Genomic DNA, 21,311 nt, shown 5'->3' on the forward strand with positions numbered 1-21,311 from the left:
CGCCGCCCCGCCCCGCGCGCTCATTGGCCGCGCGGGGCTGATGGACGTAGTTGCTAGGGGCGACGGCGCGCCCATTGGCCGCGGGGAACGCGCTTCGCTCGTTGCTGATTGGGGTGCGAGAGGAGGATGAGCGGAGGAGAGCGTTGGAGTGCAGCATGGAGGCGCGAGCGGCTGCGGCGGCGGCAACTGCAAGATAGAGTTGATTTATTTGGATTATCACGCACTGTCATGACTAAAGATGTCTTCTCAGGTATCTCCAGAAAAGCTCGGATGCCCGGCATTTATTCATTGTTACTAATTGTTTAATGAGCGTATTAAATCACGTGTGTACAAAATACTCATCTATTTGTGTAAATCTTTAATTTGGGGCTACACCGTGCCGACAAACATTAGATTGGCATGATGTTTGTATAGATGCAGTCATTTGTGTTGATGTACGCGCAATACTTTCATTCAAAGGAAACACTGTTGTATTGCAGCCGTTCTGCTGATTTATTTTCCACTTTATCTTACATTTAAGTTTAGAATCTTTAACTTATAAGGTACAAATCAACCCCAAACTGAAAAGTTTTTTTTTATACATATAAACGAAAAACAACACGTGCGCAATAACGTAACCAAACATTTTGCAGTTAAACAGACAATTTAAAGACGGGCCATAACATGTTTTCTAAATATAAATATTCACTAAATTAAATTGAAAGAAACAAGACTAACAAGTTGCATGCAAGTTTTATATTATTGCCTACATGTTCCGTAAAATAAACTCCTGACAATTTAATTTGTAAGACAATTAGGCAGAAACAATAAAATAATACATTATTTAATAACACACTTTTTTGATGCACTTTTAAGTGTAATGGCCAGACAATAAATAGTTGCCTAATTATAATATTTGAAAGGGACCTCATGGTAGATTATCTACTCTCAACTCAACTCAACTTTATTTCTAAAGCACTTTTAAACCACCATTGCTACCAAGTACTTTACATGGAGTAAAAATCAGTCATGCAACAAAACAAAGGCAAATAAAACAAAAACACAAAATAAATTAACTGTCTAAAATACTGTATCTTCAACGTATTTGCATTGTATTAATTAAGTAAAAAAAAAACGATACCGCCTATTAAACATTCACTATTAGCATTTTAGGAAAAGTACATGCACATAGTTTTTTTTAAAGATAACTTTCAAAACATTCAAAACATTAATGTCAATAAATAAACTGTGATAACAAGTATAGGTTCCTCAAATAATAACTTATTTTATCTAATAAAAAAGAAACTGCACTTTCCCTATGATGTTGAGAGTGACAATATACGACCTTATATTTGTATCTGCAAGGCCATAACAAGGACAGAACTGTGAGAATCTCCTAACGTCACACCTTTCGAATATTTCCTTCAGTTCTTTCATTCATAACACTCAAGTTTAATAGCGTGTGCATGGGGAAACAGACCAAAATAAATGAAGAGGCAGTTTGATGTCCAAACTGGGGCCTCCGGTCCAGAGCAGAAGGAGCAAGCTTCCATCCCGCCCCAGCTGTCGTCAGCTTCGGGGACCAGGACTTTGTCCGGAGAGGGGACATTCCTGGCTCACCGCTGCCGGTTGCCATAGGGAGACGTAAATGAAACAACAGCAATGGCGTTGCTCCCTTCCCCCTCCCTCAATGCTCCTGTGCTTTCTAAAGGCCTCTATTTAGAGAGGCTCTCTGCTGTGGGGACAAAGCCTGGCCGGGGATAAAGGAGGGAGGAGGAAAGAGCACAGAGCCCTGAGAGTGAGAAAAGAGAAGGAAAGCGAAAAGATGAGAGAGATTATGTCTCTCCTCAAAGCTGCTCCTCACACGCCATGGGAGATAAAGCAAACTACTTTTATACAAAAGAAATAAAAGGAAATTAAAAGTTTTGAAAAAGAAACCTTTCATTGCATTTCATTGTAAAACACTCAAATAATTTATTTCTATAAAGCTAATACAACAATTTCAACTAATGGACAAAGCGATATACTGGAAGTCCCAAAATCAATGGACACACTTCTTTAAATGTAAATTGAAAAATATTCATATGGCCAAAACTCTAATTCAATATTTCATTCTGTTGGATCATGTGTGACGAAACTAGCAGACAAACTAGCTTTCAATTAAAAATAAAATAAAAATAAGCGTTCATAACTTTTAAGAAACACTTAAATGTGACTGTTATTCAATTATTTGTCTAAAGAGAAAAATACACTCAAACTAGACTAGATCATTGCCAAAAAGTTATAATTTATTATTGTGTTTAGCGGTTTGCAGTTGTGTATTTATCAGCCATGTTTGTAATGGTTTCTTTCTTTCTCTTGTGACTAAGAGCCAAAATTTGAGAAACACTGTTTCAGTGCAGTAATACATTAATTACTGTCAACTACAAAGTACAGTAATATTCTTATATCAAAACATTCAAAATCGAACACTCTCATTTTGGTGTAATTACCCCTATCTCGTGTTTTATGAATTATTCATAATGCTACAAACAAAAAGCACAAAATGATTCTATGACTGTAAAGATGGGATATTTTCCATAATGATCCAAGTGAATAGCTAAGTATGTTTTACATTCACAAAAATATATTTTCCAAGTGTTAAAGCTTGGCAATCATTTTCACTGCACTTCAATTGAACCGCTTTAAAGGGGAAGTCAACCCAAAACAATGTCTTTACAATATTTTCTTTGCGGACCGACTAGTCTAAAGACGGTATTATGATTAATATTGTGTTTGTGGAATATGAGTTAAGCAGCACAATCCACCCATTTTTTATTCATCTCAAGGGGCGGCCATTTTGTTATTTGCTGTCAACTGACATCACAGTGACTCAGGGCTCAGGTAACAACCAATCACGGCTTAGCTGTTTTCTGAAGAAGAGGCACATACACATATTGTTGTAAAGAACAATTTTGGCTTGACTTCCCCTTTAAGAATAAACATATGGCAGCAGTTCGCAAAGCCCTCAAAGTGCTTGTAGTGTATTCCGCGTAAAAGTGGAACTCTTGCAAAAGTGCACCTGATTGGCCCATTAATGTCGATAGGCTAATAATCCTTTGAATGAATTCAAGTGATAAGAGATAAAGTTTCTGGACACGGCTCAGTAATTCCTTCTGGTAATATTGAACATTATTGTGGCGTAACATCGAAATGGGCCAAATCAAAAGAACATTGTGGTAATTAGGCTGTAATTCAAGGAATTACCACATCGCCACACAGGCTTAAATAGTCGTGTTGGGAGAAACGCAAAGCACATTATTCTAATGGTCTAATATGCAAAATACGTCTTGTTTCAATTATGTGGTTTAACAATGCATAAATGATGTGAGCCTTGTTATTTGGACTGCAGGGTCCGCCGTTATTCAATCACTTATAGGGGCCAGTGTTAGGGGCCAAGCTGGCATCTCTTATACGTTTAAAATAAAAAATAAAAAACATTCACAGAGCACCGAGGGCCACTGCCAACCAACATTTAAGGGAATAAAGATGTACAGCAGAGAATGTAAGCGTTAAATTAACAGTGGGATAATTATATGACCCGTGTGTTGTAAAGATTCAATTTCTAACGCTTTAATTAGGCAAGCGTCTCCCCATACATCAGTTCACATCCCTCTGCCATTTTCTCACTAGAAAGCATCCTGTGAGCGGAAATAATTGCATTTTATTAAGACACGGCTTGTGTAATGAAGAGAGACAAAGGAGGGGCTGGTAAAATATGATATGTTATCTAAATGGCTTGTTCCACACTCTGTCCACTCTGCCAGGTTGTAAAGTTGAAAATGATGCATACAGAAGCTCCCAGATTTCATGTCAGACAACAGTAGGAAAGATGATGCACTTATGTCTCAGCTGACATTTAAAGCACAATGATAATCATAATGATGCTTTCAATCACTTGATGGAAACGAGACGGTTCATCCATCCAACATTTTGCTACCACTTAGGGTCATAGGTGAGCTGGAGCTTATCCCAGCTGATTTTGGGCAGGGAGCATCGCGAACCGACCACCAGTCAATCGAAGAGCTGGAACAACTCACACCGCCTGAAAATTTCCAGTCTTCAATTAACCTGACATGGATGCTTGAGGGAAGCAACAGAGGACCTGGAGTAAATGCAGACGCACCAACCTAATGCTCCACTGTCACCGTCCACACTAAATACGATATTAAAACGGCTTTATTGGGTGATCAAACAAAATACACAAATACAGAAGTATTTCGATAATGACATTTACGGCATCACAATGCATTTGAAATAAAACTATTAGAGATGGGTGAGTACCGATACCAGAAGTCATATCGGCCGATACCCGGCCTTATTTCAAGGAATCACTATTCACAATGGCAGTCGATACCATTAAAAGCCACCCTATTTTGGCCGTTTTACAATCAGGAACGAGAATTTACAAAAAAAAAGAAAAGAAAATTGTCAATAATTTCATGCAAATTTAAGGAAAATTACTACGGTATATTGCTATACTTTATGTATCAAAAGTACTTTGAATAAAGTGGCATACTCACCATTTAAAATAAGTGATTTCAAATGATTTGTAGAATGACTGCCTGAAACCGGGATTTATAACGATAATATTTTTAACAACAACAATAATGGTAGGAATGGGCGAGTACCAATACCAGGTATCGTATCGGGCCGATACCAGGCCTTATTTCAAGGTATCGGTACTCACAATGGCAGCTTTGTGGCCGTTTTACAATCAGGAACAAAAGACATACATGTTTGGCATATTCCCATTTATAATTTATTTATCATTTTAAATTCCTTGTATCTTTTGCTTGACACAAAATATGTATTTTATGAACAAATGGAAAAACTATATAATAGAAAATTGACGTTAATTTCATGTAATTTTACGGAATAATGCTAAAATAGGATATATAGGTCTTTCTTGAAAATGATCTGTTATTGTTTGTTTTTGGAAATTTCATGTATCAAAAGTGGTATCAGTACTTGGTGTCAGTATCAGTGATAACTCAAGATTTGCGTACTCAGTTGCTCTCTTGTTGCCGTTTTTTGATCAGGAACATAAGATAAGGCACACGTCTGACAGATGACCAATAAGATATTATGTATTTATTTAAATTGGTTTTATTTTGGGTTCAATATAAAATATGGATTTTATGAACAAAAGGGGGTAAAGGGGTAATACAATTGCCATTAATTTAATGCAATTTTACAGAATAATGCTATATTGGGATATGTAGTCTTTAAAATATGAAATTGCTTTTTGGGGGAATTTTTTTTGAGCACTCATACTAGTATCGGTCTGAAAAAAGTGGTATTGAACATCACTGATAAAATAAAATAATTACGATGATTAGAATTTGACCTGTGTACAAATGTATTAAATATTTTTGAATCAAGCATGCAGGATAATCTCTCATAAAGTGATAAGATAAATACATTTGATTTAATTGCTTGTCAAGGCCTGCTGCAAGGCTTACATAACAGCAGCTGACCCACGCCTTTCACGCCTGCTCTAATTGTTGTGGGCATCAAAGAGGTCCGGAGACTGACAGGCTGTAAAGGCGGATTAACGCGTCGGCCGATGACGACAGTCTGGGAGGGGGGCGCGGAGAGGGCGCGGGCGGGGTGGGAGGGGGTCTCAAATAGTTGAGGAGGACAAAAAGTGGGGAGCGAGTTAACGAGAGGGAGAGCATTAATTGTCCGCATTGAGTTCTCTTTTGCTGAGTGCGGCTGTGGAAGGTGCCGGCTCGAACCCCTCCAGCGGCCCACCGTGATCCGAGCCAGCTCTCAGACTGCTGTATTCCAATGCAATTAGGCCACTCAAAGGCCTGCTTAAAGCTACACCGCGCACACACACACACACACACACACACACACACACACACACACACACACACACACACACACACACACACACACACACACACACACACACACACACACACACACACACACACACACACACACACACACACACACACACACTGGGTTCGTAACAACCCCTATGGGTCCCCTCTATTGTCACAGGGAGGTGTATTCCGTCCCTCTTTTTGAAGGCCTGGATGAAGAGACCACCCTGGGGAGTATAAAAAGGGCAGGATTACCTCTCTTTCTGTCCCCTTTCCCTTTTACCTTTCATCACTCGTCGCCTCTTTATCGCTTCCCCTTTCTCCGTTGCTTTGCTTTCTATCAGCCGGAGAAGGCGCAGAGCTCAGCTTTGGTTCGAAGGCGCAACTCCTGCAAGAGAAAACACAAGAGAAGAGGAGCAGTGAGGCGTTTGTGGATGGATGTCAATATGGGACCGCTTCAGCTATATCAAACCCCCCCCCCCCCCCTTATTATTCATACAGTCAAATATTTCAACAAGTGTTGCTCCTTGGCTCATCCCTGTTGGCATCAGTCTCGCCTGTGTTGCATTAAGCGAAAGCTCTTCACTTTTTTTGGCCGCCTTTCACTGTCTCGTTCCCCAGAAAGCATTTAAAACAGATTATCAAGCAAACGCTACACCTCCCCAGTAAAGCAGAGGGGAAGCTGGCACATTAACACCTGCAATACTCCTCAATGGCATCAATAGATTAACGAAATAATCCACACAATGAGGTCTTTGATTCATGTGGTTTGGCAAGCAGTATAACGCCAGCACGAGAAACCTGGCACAAGCAGTCCCCCTTGTTTGTGTGTGTGTGTGTGTGTGTGTGTGGAAATCTATGCATCAGATGAGCTTTTGATGTATTTTAACTCCTGCGTCTGCTGTTTTGCACGTTGCCAGTCAGAGGAATAACCGCTTGTGATACTCACGTGAAGGAAGAAGGGGAGGAATCACAGGCTTTCTGAAGGGTGTTAAAACAGGAGCTCGCCCTCATCCTTCCCCCGAAAGAAAAATCTGCATAAGGATGCACATAAAGGAGGAGTGTGCGTGCGTGCGTGCGTGCGTGCGTGCGTGCATGTGTGTGTGCATGAGAGCTCGTATAGTCCCATCGCTCATGTGCGGCTCGATTAGCCCCACGTGTGTCGTTCGTCAGACGTGGAGGCAGAGCAGATGGCAGGAGATGCATGGTGTTACCATGCTGCTGCACAATGTAACACTGCTCTAATTGAAACATCAATACGGCTCTGTCAATACACAACTGCTTCTTTACAAAACACCGCTACCCACGGAGAAAAGGCTTTAAAAAAAATAAAAATAATCAGACGCTTTTACTTTGAAAAGTTGAAAGTCAACTGTAATTAGCACAAAGGAAGTTGATTCCTCGTCAGTTTGTTTCAGGTATGTGGAATGTCCTAATTTGAATGACACACATCAGTTGATTTGTGTTTGTAGAGTGGTGATGTGCTAAAGAAGGCATGGAGTGAAATTAAAAAAAGAACTTCCTCTGTTGCGTCTCCTTTGCGGCACACTTTTAATGAATTGATAAAGACTTGAGGGAGTTCACGTTCCTGTGATCGGTAATTTGATGTTACCGTAAATTCAGCGGAGAACAGAGAGAAATTAGGCGGCTAGAAATTAATTTGTTATTTGTCCAAGCCAATGGGGAGTGACGAAGGCTCCTTAATGAAAGACTTATCCATTTCCTACTCTGCGGATCTGAATTCGCACTTCAACGAAGTGGAAAAAGACAAACATATTTGTCTGCAAGCTGCGAAACTTGGAGCAGAGGAGAGACCTGCTCCGGAGACGATTTGTTTTTAGGGAGTGATTTATGCTTGTATGTGTTTGCAGGTTGACAGAGTGATGGAGTTCTAAAACCAAGACGGTAATCCACCTCAAGAATCTTTGCTGACAGTAAGGCCGCACACACCAGGCCATGGAGTTGATTCATGATCATCTGACTTGCTGCTGTTGATTGAATTCATTCTTTTTGAAAAGCCTTCTTCATTTTCCCCTGTTTTTCGCTCCATGTGCCACCTTTTACTTTACAGTTTGTCCTGGTTGCAGCAGCACCTTCCACACATCCACGGCATCTCTTCTGGTAAGGCCAAGTTGTTGCATGATCTAAGAATTAATTTTGTTCTCACAGCATTGAGTTTGTGGACAAATCCTAATGTATATAAAACACTATCAATATCTTTTTGGCTGCTTAAAACTGGGGACAGTGTATCCTATAAATAAATGCACTTCTATCCAAAAGTATTGCAATAGTAAGATTGCTCTTTTTGTTTTTACTGTACTGACATTTGGGATTAGCATTAAAATATCAAATGCGAGAATTTGCAAACTACACAGTAAATTCTGTAGAGTAAATTTGACTCTATTAAGAATGGGACCAAATACACTCCGTTTTAGAGTAATATTTACACTTGGAATAGAGTAAAATAAAGAATTGGGGGGAAAAAGTCATTTAAGGGCTTGAACATGAAGTCTGATTCATTTTTTAAAAACAAGGTCATCAAACAAACAAAAATATAAAATTATGTGCAAATGCTGGCATCTTCAAATCATAAAATAATAATAATAATAATAAAAAACTTTTTGAGCTTGAACAACAGTGCAAGCAGACACATTATAGCCTAAATCACGACCATAGGTGGCAGTTTCTTAAAGCGAAAACTCCAAGACGGGATCTTTCAGTTGACTCTTTCGGGTTCTCATGCCTGCCAGTCTTCAACCAGGGCCGCATTTCTTGGACATAAGTAACGTGTCAGCGGAAATGCTCCCACACAGTCAGTCAAGCAGAGCGCTTACGTGAAAATATGGTAAATAAAATGAATGATTGGGGCGGCGGGTAACGACTCTCATGTAGCCCAAAATAGCGGTGTAAGAGTGGCGTTTCTTCTCCACACATCTACTCAAGTAAAAGTAAAAAGTATTGTGTGGTAAAACTACTCTTAGAAGTAAACATTTTTCAAAAAGTTACTTAAGTAAATGTAACGGAATAAATGTAACTCGTTACTACCCACCTCTGGTGGTAGTGTGGCAGTCTCCGAAACTAAAGGTCATGAGTTGGTTCCTAAGCCCTTGAGTGATTTCAAAATTTTTTTTATTCTTTATTTTACTCTCTTCCAAGTGTAAATATTAGCCTACTCTAAAACTGAGTCTATTTAGTCCCACTCTCAATAGAGTCAAATTTACTCTACAGAATTTACTGTAACAGTTAGTGACGAAGTGAGAAGCCTTTTTTCACACTGCATTTAGTAGGACGTTGCGCAGCGTCAACAAACCCGTTCATTGTGTATGCGGTGAGGGGCAGGGACCACGGAATGGAGCGGACTTCTGCCATGGCAGCAAGACGCCTCCAATTGGAATACAGTCATTTCTGGACTACAAGCCGCTACTTTCTTCACTTGCATTCGACCCCGCGGCTAATACAAAGGTGCGGCTTATCCATCAGATCACAAGGGGGCGCACTATAAAGGAAGCGCAAGAGCGTCCGTCAGAGCAAAACCAACCAAATGAGCTCAAATACAGTCGGAGACAGAACGAGAGCGAGACAATTTACGCCCTCATTATGGAAAAGAAAGTAGCGGGAATCCGGTACAGTAACATTAAAACACGTGCGGTTTACAGTCGGGTGCGGCTTATATGTGTAACAAACACGAGTATTCCCCAAATTTAGCTAGCGCGGCTTATAATCAGGTGCGCCTTGTAGTCCAGAAATAACTGTACTCAAGATCGGACAGGAGATGGTGGAGTGATTTTGTGTTATTTTGGTGGACTTATTTACAAGGAATGTCATTATTAAACCATCCAAACCACTAGTTTCTCTCTGGCCTCACTCGTATCCGCCTCCTCCTTCTTTGTAAAATGAGCAAAGTCATGTATTTCTTTTAAGATACATCTAGTCAAAATGCGGTCTAACCAGTGGCAAAATCTCCCGTTTTTACTTCCTAGTAGGCTTTGACGTCAACCGTTCCACATTTGGGCACATTGGCAATCAGTGTTTTGGCATTGTTTTGCGACTCTTTCTCATTGAGTGAGCACAGTGTGAAAAGGGTTTCAAGAACATGAAATCAAGAGAGATGGCTAGCAGTAAAAAACAATTGTGAAGTTGAGAAAAAATTAAAAATCAGTCTGAGCAATTGTATGGACAAAGTATAGAGGATTCATCAGAATATGCAAATTGCTCATAAGCAAAGTAGAAGAAAGCCAGCCTGGAATTTGCTGGAGTGAACGGACAGGTCTGAAAAATTCAGACACAACTGTTACTAAAGTGATAGCAAGGCTAAGAAAGGAGCTGCACATAATCACAAACATACAAACTCATCTGTCAACTTCAGTGGAGGGAATGTCATGGCTTGGGTTTGAATGTCTTCTTCTGGGACAGACTCATTAATCTTCATTGATTTAACACATCATCACAGCAGCACCGACATAAACCAAGTTGTCTATAGAAACATTTTGGCTGATAATTTGAAGAAAATTTAACCAAAGTAAGTGAGAGATCCATCATTATGTAGCTAGATAATGACCCAAAACACACTGGCAAAACAACAAAAGAGTTTAGCATGTTGCTAGCCATGACATCCACTAACCAGACGCTGAGATGCACTGTATTTGTTTACAGAGTGGAAATGTGATTAGAATGTGAGGCAGTTCTACACTTTCTGTCCCTTTTTTTTGTACAAACTCTGTTCACCACTGCACCATATATTAAATGCTATGAATATGAATACAGCTAATGGATAGCTAAATAGACTGACAGACCGACCGACCGACCGTGTTTTCACAAAGAGCAAAACAAGCACAAACAGTTGAATGTTAAATCAATCAACAACTGTCTGAGTCTCTGGTGAAGATTTGATCTTGGCTCAAATTTCCAGCAAGTGTTTACCATCTCACGGGAATGAAGAATCCGCAGCCAGCAGGGATTTTACCGATACAGTTGATTACAAGGCACGTGCAAGTGTGAGCGCTGTAAAAGATAAGACAACACTTTCAATTATTTCTCACAGCATTCACCAAAATAGAAGCACAATAGGGAGTACAGTAAGACAACCCTATAAAAAGACACAGAGCGAAGAGAACTCCCAGGCTGGTAAAGACTGAGCATACAATGTAGATTGTTGTGGAGTGTGTACAGATGCTGCAATGGAGCAAAAACAAGGTCCAATCTATGTTTAGAATCGGATTTGACAAGCATGACAAAAAACTTGTAACATTCTTGGGAAGTATAAATGTAAAACAAAAAAAGACAAATTCAGATAAGCCAATTTTTATTTTCATTTTTTTATACTGTAGCTAATTTTGTTGTTAAAGTAAATTTGCATTCATTTAATGTGTGCCTTCAAGTTGGGAATAACAAAAGACTGCAAGTTGTGCTATTAAGAAGAATGTTTTCTATTGTCATTGTTTTTTACATTCTGAAAATAATTCACTTCCCCCCACAACAATTCTAATTAGGATAAAATTTGAGAATTATGTCTGTATTGACAAAGTGTATGAATATGTTTGATCAAAGTAAAAATTCTAAACATTCTTTTGTCATTTTGAGATCATATATATTTATGCAACAAATGAACATTCACTTCAACAACAACAGTGACCACATTATGTATGAATCATTTTGGGTTCAAGTGTAAATAATTGAATTAACTATAATAGAAATAAATAAAACAGTGCTCAACAAAGGCGGATGAGGTGATGAATTGCTAATGTCTGCAAGTGCAAGGCTGAGAGTCAAACAAGCTGTTTGACTTTGACCTCCTTGTCAAACTTTTTTTGACGCACACCCGACATCTGTACTTATCACATACATACTGGACAGTATAGGAGGCACCCGTGCGCTCCCTTTCTCTCTGTCACTCTCACAATTTTCATGTTAGTCTTCCAGCCCACACTGAATCTTGATCTGGTACAGGTTTCGTTCCAAGATGGCATCGTTACTTTGCTCTGTCGTCTGGTGCTGGCTTGTGCTCTTTTCATAAGTGTGGCTTTAGACCTGCTGCGTGTGTAAAGTGCCTTGGGACAACATCTGTTGTGATTTGGTGCTTTCTTAATAGCATATCATTGAAATCAATTGATTGTAAATTACTTCCACATTACAAGGTGCCCTTAAACCCAAAATGATTCATACTCTGAAAGTTTAATAATGTGAGCAGGGTATGTGTCGTTTCACTACAACACTGTGTTGTCTTATATTTGTAATATAAACAAGGTAAGCATGCCCTCTTCACAGTTAAGAGCCAGACTGGATATGTGCTGCAGTGATCTGTAAATCACTCGTGCTTAGTCAAAAAGAACATTTCAGATATGCATTATTACATTCTTCCTACCTACAATTTCGCCAAGGTCAAAAGGTCATCACTTTTGACATTCATATATATGGGGCTTTTCATTACAGATGATGTCAAACAAAATTCATTTACTATATGAATTAAAGATATCGCTGGCAGAATTGTTGATGTCTGTAACTCCACACTCTAAAAATAGCGAGGTCAAAAATAACCCAACTATGGGTCAAAAATGGACCTTGGGTCTATTTGACTCAACTTTGGGTCAAGAAATGAGTCGTGTAAAACAACTCATAAATATTGGTCAGATCCTTTACTTGGGTCTAAAAATTGGGTCATTTTGTATAAAACAACCCAGAAAGTTGGGTTGACCCATAAAGTGGATCAGTCTCTTTTTGATCCATAATTGGGTTAATTTTGACCCAACTGTTTTTAAGAGTGCAGTTTCAGATATTAACAATTTCATTCTGACGAGTCATAATTCAATTTTAAAGATTTCAACAAATTCTTTTTTTTAGATATCTTTAATCAGTGGGGTCCAAATCTTTTCCTCTGAGGGCCACATAGATAGAAAAATCAAAGGATTCAAGGGCCGCTTCGATTTTTCATGAAAACAACTTTTTTCATCAAGCACACCCAAATCAGTCAATCATATAATTGCATAATGTTTATATATTGCAGTGCTAAAAACAAACAAACCCACAACTGCGACATGAACTTCTTTCTATAATGCAAATAGTTTCTGATTTTCTAAGATTTTGGGGCGGTCGAGACCTGTAACCGATCAGAAAATATCAGCAGCCAAATCCCACCTCTATATTGACAACCAAAACAGGAGCAGCAATCTGTCATAAGCTGACCAGTTTTAAAGCAGGTACTTGGTAATCATTCATGCGATATGATAAGCGGAGGCTCAGAGGGCATCGAGTCTTTTTCAGTTGATGGTCCCTCCATTTGGAATGAGCTTCCGTTAAATATTACGCAATATCCCCTCTCTCGCTACTTTTAAAACTTGTCTTAAAACACATCTTTATTCTTTGACTTTTGACTCAGCATGAGACTCGGCATTAATTCAGTGCGGTACAAAGCTGAAAGTGAAGAACATTATTTTTGCATATAAAAATTAATTATCTTTATTCACCAGAGTGTTATGAAGCAAAATGTTGTTACTAAAAAAAATATAAACACAACACTTTCTTTTTTGCTCCCATTTTTCATGAGATGAACTCAAAGATCTAAAACTTCTTCCACAATATCACAATTTCTCTCAAATATTGTTCACAAATCTGTCATAGTGGGCACTTGTCCTTTGTGAAGATAAGCCATCTCACCTCAATATGCTGATTAGACACCATCATTAGTGCACAGGTGTGCCTTAGACTGCCTACAATAAAAGGCCACAATGAAAGGTGCAGTTTTGTTTTATTGGGGAGTGGTCGGGTCTGGGGACTCTAAAACTAGCCAGTACTGATATTGTGTATGTGGAAGAAGTTTTAGATTTTTTAGTTCATCTCATAACAAATGGGAGCAAAAACAAAAGTGTTGCGTTTATATTTTTGTTGAGTGCAATTGTAAAAATAATAATTTGCATCTATAAATATATATTTTTTAAAAAGCTCTCCAGTATATGAAATGAATTTGTTAGAAACAAATGTAATTTTTAGTGTATGGAGCGGGTAACTTAAAAATGGACGGTGTGCCACAAAATGGCCTCCGGGCCATGGTTTGCACACCACTGTCTTAAATGGAGTTACTACTGGGCAAAACAAGTTTATGGATATATTTTACTGGAATTAAGACTAGTCAAAATACTGTTGTATCCCATCAACTCGCCAGTCTTAATTTTACATCATTAAAAAGTTTAAGCGCGTTGTCATAATCGTGTTATTAGAAACATGAATTAAGAGGCGGTCCACAAAAGTAATCCCATAAAGATGAACCACAATGATCTTTCTCACATTGAACGCTTCACATAAACAGATTGGCCACTCGTTCAAGCAATGCAATGGTTTTCTGCCCTCTAGCTCGTCAACACAAACAGATGACAGCCATCTTTTTCCTGGAGCGGATCTTTCTCTTCTACTTGAGATGCGAAGCCTTTGGTAAAAGTGAAAGTGAGAGGAAGATGTTTATTTCACTGGTCTCTGAGGGACAAAGCAAAACCCCCCGCCCTCCCTCATCAACCCAACATTCTAATGGATCAAACAAAGGACATCATTTGTAGGCCAAGTATTTTTTCTGAGCTTCCCTCTCTTCAGCTATGCATACCACTCACACACACAGCCCAAGCAAACCCAAGTTATGCGGGTTTGTGTGTGCGGTCCAGAGGTTGCACGGACGCTTTGTCATGTCTCCGAACATCGATTTGTCCTTTTTTCAATTTATTCCTCCTCTTTGCTTTTACATTCTCTTCGGATCTATCAGTTGGGTGAGTATTGCGGGTTCGGATGTTGCCGGGGCTTGCTGAGCTGCGCTTTCAAACACAGTGCTGAAAAATAGTAAAACAGACCACCAATTATTATATAATTAAATTGACTTTATACAACAATGTTTTTCTGTTTCTCAACCAAATGTATATACAACAGAAAGGAACACCAATGGGATCTTGATTTGCACCCAATTATGCAAATCTATATTTGAGTTTTTGGGAAGAGAAATTAGTTTATTCCAATTCCAATATGTTTCTTGATAAAATAGTATGGCGGGGACGCTATATAGATGACGTGCTGCTATTTTGGCCTTGATCAGAAGAGGAATTAACTCAATTTCATGGCTATTTAAATAATACAAACACCAATCTTAATTTGAGTCTAGAATTTTCTGCGACAGAAATCACAGTTCTTGATTTAAACATCTCTAAAGATGATAAAGAAGATCTTCATACTACAATCTATAGAAAATCTACTGACCGTAATACAATCTCGAGAGTTGACAGTCACCCCCCATGGCTTCTAAAAAAACATCCCTTATAGTCAATGTCAGCGACTGAGAAGAATATGTGATGAAGACACTCATTTTGATCATCATGCACAAGATATGGAACAAAGATTTATAAGCAGAGGATACAAAAAAGAAATGATGTCCACAGCTCATCAGAAAGCTACAAGTCAAAATCGAAATTGCTGATTTCAAAACAAAAAAACAAAGAGAGTAAAAATCAAGTGTATTTTGTAACACCTTATACCTCCAAAGCCAACAAAATGAAACATATAATTAAACAAAATTAGAGTATCCTTACAAGTGACAACTTACTTAGAAAAATACTTCCACATACTCCAACAATCAGCTTCCGGAAGGCCCCCACCCTTAGCAATAAACTAGTCAAGAGCTATCTTCCCCCCCCCCTTTGCAAAAAAAGACTTGGCCCAGTAAAACAACGGGAAACTTAAGATGCGGCAAATGTGTGCATTGCGACACCATAAAGACTACCAATGTTTTTACAAATACATTGAATCAAAACTACAATATAAATTCGTTTTTTTAACTGTAACACTGCGTATGTGGTCTATAAACTTGAATGCCCTTGTGGCCGTTTCTACATTGGTGGAACCAAGCACAAATTAAAATCTAAGCACAAACAAGCTATTAGAACTGGCAATGCTCTACACCCTATGGCACTATATTATAAATATTCCAATCATTGCAATAACATTTTGAAAGCCTATGGTATAGATAGATTAAAAAGACTCCTGCAGAGGGAGTTTTTTTGGATCTACACTTTAAGACAGGGGTGGCCAAGTTCGGTCATCGAGAGATACTTTCCAGCCTGTTTTTCATGTTTCTCTCCATTAACACACCTGATTCATGATCAGGATCATTATTAGGTTTCTGCAAAGCGGGCTGATGAGCTGATCATTAGATTCAGCTGCGCTGAAGTAGGGAGACATGGAAAACAGGCTGGATAGGGGCTCTCGAGGACCAAACTTGGCCACCCCTGCGTTAAGAGCTTTAAGTTTTCTGGTCTGAATGATGAACTGGATTTTATTCCTTTTCTTTAAGATCTCTTCTGGAAAAGACATTGTCAATAATTGTATATTCTAGATTGTAAATCGTATATTGTGTTTGATTTTTTTATTATTGACTTTTAAAAGGATTGCTGATCGTTGCCTGCTGATTGGATGATGAGTACCAGCTGACCGTGTGTCCATCCCACCGTGAACATGTGACTAACTTCTATATACGCAGTTGTATGACAGTCCTTTTCAGCTTGCCGTGACGAAAAAATCCCAAAATATCTTAGCAGTGCTCCTTCCTGCATGCTCTGATTGTAGACCAGCAATTCTATTTAAATTGAACATCCAAGTGCTTGTTTTTCAAGCTGGACTGATATTTAAATGTAGTCCGACTTGCTTGGAGTGTTGTGAGCAGATCGGATCAGGAAAACAATACCTCAAGTTCTGATTCACCTGTCTGATCCCTATCTCAGTGGCTATGATTTTGACATTTTCAGATGTTATTACTTGGAGACAATGATTTGTATCCGAAAGCCTTGACAGTGAGCGCAGCTTTGAAAGGAAATGCTGCGTGTGCACAAATTCTATCCTTGTACCCTTACAATGCGAGCCATTCCTCAGTGTCACCCTCTATGCGCCGCTCGGCGCATCCCAACATGTGAAGATGATCAATGCAGATATGTCCGGGGGGAAGTGGAATCCATGGGAAATTAGGCCACTATTGGAATACTATTGCAATAGTAAAACATGTCTCTTGAGTCTGGCTGGAACGGTGAATAATCTGCTCCATCCTGCCTGAGTCCCGTCGGTCACTTGCTCAGGGGCTGGGTCACAACACTGCCGAAGGAAGGAGATGATGCAAGCACGTGGACACAGTGGTCCCTTTGAAAGAGAAAGAAAAAAACAGGAACAGAAAAACTTCTGAATGTTAAATGTGTGTTTCATTTGATTTCTACAGCAATACATTTTTGTCAACAACATTCATTGCAATTACAAAGCAAAGTTGATTCATAATTTGGGGTTCTTGTTATTTACATTAAAACACAGAGGATTTATAGGAGAGGACCAAACTTTTAGTATGGAGATATTATTTTTGGTAAAATAACTTCCCATTATAACAATGCTTCTCAGTTTTTTTTTTTTTGCCCCAAAAGAAAGAAAAAAATATTTCATGCCCTCCGCTCCCAACTCTCCGCTTTGACTATGAATAGCATCATTTGTCTATAAAATTGTTGTAAGTGCACCTCTGTAGAAGAGCTAGCACTTCTTGGGTACTGTCTGACAATGACATCAACACTGCCACCTACTGCAGTGGATGTGCAATTCCGCTTTATTATTGTACAGCACAAAAAAAAAGTTCCTTGAGGTCACACGCACCCCCCAGCATTGCCTCCAGGCCCCGCCCCCAGGACCCCCACTCTCCTATTTAATGAGAAGCACTGTATTATAATGAAACAAAACCACTATGAAGAGCCATAGAAAAGAAAGAAAAACGTAAATGTAGCCACTAAATAGAACCCCACCGTTATCTTACAAATATGTAAATGAGACTTCATTTATATAGCGCTTTTCTACCTTACAAGGCCCTCAAAGCGCTTTACGTTCGACCACTGATGACGCAACATCAGGGGGTTCAGTATCTTGCTCAAGGATACTTTGATGTGGTCACAATGGCATGGGATCGAACCCACAACCTCTGGGTTGCGAGACGACCAGTCTACCACTGATCCACCCCCCTCAATATGTAGTAGTATATATATATATATATATATTAGGGGTGTGCCAAAAAATCGATTCTCCTAAGAATCGCAATTCTCATTTAGTACGATTCAGAATCGATTTTAAATGTCCCAAAATCAATTTCATTTAAATTATTTCATACTGTCTTCCCTTTGTTTGTGTGTGCCTTTATTGGGAGCGCTGTTCATGTTGTACCCGATTTGGCCACTTAGGGGCAGTGTGGTTCCACTTTGTCTGATACACTGTTAAGTTGTAGCGACATTAGATTCTGAATCGAATCACACACCCAAAAATCGGAATTGAATTGAATCGTGGATGTGATGTGAAGAAAAGTAACTGAAATTTGTACAGTAATGTGATTTACTTTCTACCACTGAAATCATTATTTGACAGTGTGGCTGTCTATTGGACCCACGCATACCATTTTGAAGAATTTGGTAAACACAAATATAAAGACGATGAGAGATATGTCACAAATGGAATTTTACATGAATAACTGGAAATACAGTCCACTACAACACTTGCTTTCCTTTTGAGTAATTTTATTGTTGTGTTATAAGTAGTGTAAATAAAAAAGAAGGAAATTCATTCGAAGTATCTAAACATACAATACAGTACTAAATGTCATAGAATCTTAATAAAACTAAAATAATTCCATGAACATCTTAAAAGGAATGTGTTTGTATGTTCAAGAGACTGCCTGGCACACATTTGAACACACACACACACACACACACACACACACACACACACACACACACACATACTTGCCTCTGTGTATTATGAGGACATTTTTTCCAAACCGGTTTAATTGTGTATTACAGGGACACCCCTTTCTGCTAATGCCAGAGAGATGGGACTTGCACCCAAAAAAATTTTTTGGGGTTGTCCAGGAGAATTTCACTTCAAAACTTGAAAAAACTCAACACACGAAAAAAAGAAAAACCTGAAAAAATCCGTAATTGTGAGGACATAGATAATGACCTAAATAAGCCACGCCCATTGCAAAAATGGTAATTATGAGGACCAACTCACATTACAAGGACAAAGTTTACACAACACACAGCAACCATGTCACTGAAGTGATTTGAAAGTTCTGGCATTCTGACTTTACACAAACTAAAATGGCATTGATGTGTAATGACTTACCTGATATAAGGACACATTGTTGTACATAACAATACTGTGAAATGCAAAGTCATACCTGATCTGTCCTAAAATTGTAAGTTTTAACATGGTGCTCATGTTACAACTTACAATTTTAGGACAGACTGAAACTGGTATGTTAATAAAACTGCTTCTTATGTGAACAGGTTATCTAGGTCAAACACAGCTTTGTAATGGATAAGCTCGACATGAAACCAGATGCAAAAGAGTCAGTGAACATTGAACATTTTATTCTTTAAAACATGACTACCTCTCATCTTAAAGGATGAGCAGTTTTCTCATAGCTCATTCCTGAAATACCTTCGGATTTCTGAATTTCTGAAACAGGTTCAATGTAGGAAGTGTCCGAAGTACTGTGAGAATCTGGAACATATTCCTCTGCTAACGAATCCTCACTTGAACTGGATACATCAGCAACCTAATTTTTTAAACGAAAACAATTATTACATACATACATACATACACATATTGTCGCTGTTCTGTGAAAAACACTTCCACCATAGGAGCTACCGGAGAGCAGCCCGCGACCTAAAAATGGAAACGTGTTTTTCACAGGACAGCAATGATATCCATATATACAGTAGATGCACACATACTTATGCATATATACAGTGGCTCTAAAATTAACCTGCCATATGCGGGTTAAAATTCATTTTGGCGGGTGGTCATAAATATTTACTAGCTTTACTTCGCTGTTACTTAGTGATGTTACACTCGAAGTAGAAGCTTGAGAAAAGTGTCGAGCGCTCGCGGCAGAAGTAGCTCCCGCCATTGATGGGCTAATGTGCTAAAGTTAATTTACCAAAGGTCTTCATCATCAAGCAGTTTTGCATTTTTTTTAAACGGGATATGTGCCAGATGCTGGAGCAAACTAGAAAAGCATTTAGAACCTAAAGTTTGTGCACATACTAAAGATTATTATAAATCTAGTCACATTTATTCGAAAGATGAGATGAAGCATTTAACAAGAGGGATAGTTAATATGCTTAATCTATGGCATTGCCCCTAAAACAGATATTGTGTGATACAGTCCTTCAGTTACAGTAGACTTTTCTATTTTACCGAGTCAGACAGTCGTTAAGATTGAGACAATTGCTCAACATTTAGCTGCTTGCAACTAAAGATAAAGGTATAAACATGGGTCATAATTTATCCTCTTGACTAAATTATATTCATTCAATGAAAATGCCTGCACTATTAATTCTGGTTGCGTGAAACAAAGATCCATTGCAGATACAAATAACACAGAAGATAAAATACCCATCATGCCAGTCCATTCTAGTGCAGCGAAAGGTCCAAAACATAAAGCACATTTATCCAAGCTTGATACAAGTAAATTAACTACCTGATGTTTACACTTCTGTTTAAAAAAATAAAATAAAATTGATAGCGAGTTCATCTCTAAAATCCACCATAAATAAATTAATGGGAACAAAAGATCACTACAGTGCATAATCCAAATCACCAAACTGCCAACAAATCTTCAATTTGAGATATTTTTAATGTTGACTTGTAGGAATTTTAGTCCCATACAAGCTTATTGTTGGATACAATATTTTGAACGTCTTGGCAATACACATTGCATAAAAAATTGTTGTGATTATATTTGTTAGTTATATAGTTCAGCCCTAGCATCTACTCTACACTCTTCACTCCTAACGTCTTGGTTCTGAAAACTGATTTCAACATCAATATTCAAAAAGAAATCTCGTCACCTGGTCAACTTGGTCTGTGACAGCTACGTCTTCAGCTATGTCTTCAGGTTGTGCTTCAGTTGAAACCTGGTACACATGAAGAGAAAAATACATATAAAATTCAATTCTTAGTAACACGACTGTACCTGTGCATTTACACAGTTACAGTACATACAGAACAATTAATAGGTTAAAGTATTGTAAATGCAAACTCATTTTATTTGCCATTACAAAAATAAATAAATAAATCCTTCTGCACTACAGGTTTGTGTAAATTGGTGACGTCTATTTTTCACAATGAAACAAAAACAAGAAAATACACAGTCCTCAGAGAATCCATACCTGACCAGAGTATAAATTGTATAATAACTCCAAGCCCTCAAAACTTATTTTACAGTCACGGTGTATGAATACACTGTCCTCAGTGTCAGTTATTCACAACTATAACATTGTGAGGACTAAGTATCTGTGAGGGCTGCACAGTATTGACAAAACATGCGACATGGGTGTTTTATACAGTAATGGAGATTATTTCGACATTGAACATGGATCTAAAAAAAAAGGATCTATCTATAGCTATATA

At 38.5% G+C, this 21,311-nt stretch overlaps 2 long non-coding RNA genes across 2 annotated transcripts; one reads left to right on the forward strand and one right to left on the reverse strand.

Annotated features, from left to right (window-relative positions):
* The first annotated feature begins 130 nt into the window (after positions 1 to 130).
* On the forward strand, positions 131 to 15,860 carry LOC147171910 (uncharacterized). The gene is made up of 4 exons (XR_015095411.1): positions 131 to 250; positions 7,727 to 7,789; positions 7,927 to 7,976; positions 14,199 to 15,860. It is a non-coding gene; the product is annotated as an uncharacterized LOC147171910 (long non-coding RNA).
* A 3,387-nt stretch (positions 15,861 to 19,247) lies between these two features.
* LOC147171911 (uncharacterized) lies at positions 19,248 to 20,820 on the reverse strand. The gene is made up of 2 exons (XR_015095412.1): positions 20,750 to 20,820; positions 19,248 to 19,452 (listed from the first exon to the last, which is right to left on the reverse strand). It is a non-coding gene; the product is annotated as an uncharacterized LOC147171911 (long non-coding RNA).
* Between the last annotated feature and the right edge of the window lie 491 nt (positions 20,821 to 21,311).

The sequence above is a fragment of the Leptonotus elevatus genome, chromosome 6 (genome assembly GCF_054856555.1).
Source record: "Leptonotus elevatus isolate MCC_2025b chromosome 6, RoL_Lele_1.0, whole genome shotgun sequence".
Lineage (NCBI taxonomy): Eukaryota > Metazoa > Chordata > Actinopteri > Syngnathiformes > Syngnathidae > Leptonotus > Leptonotus elevatus.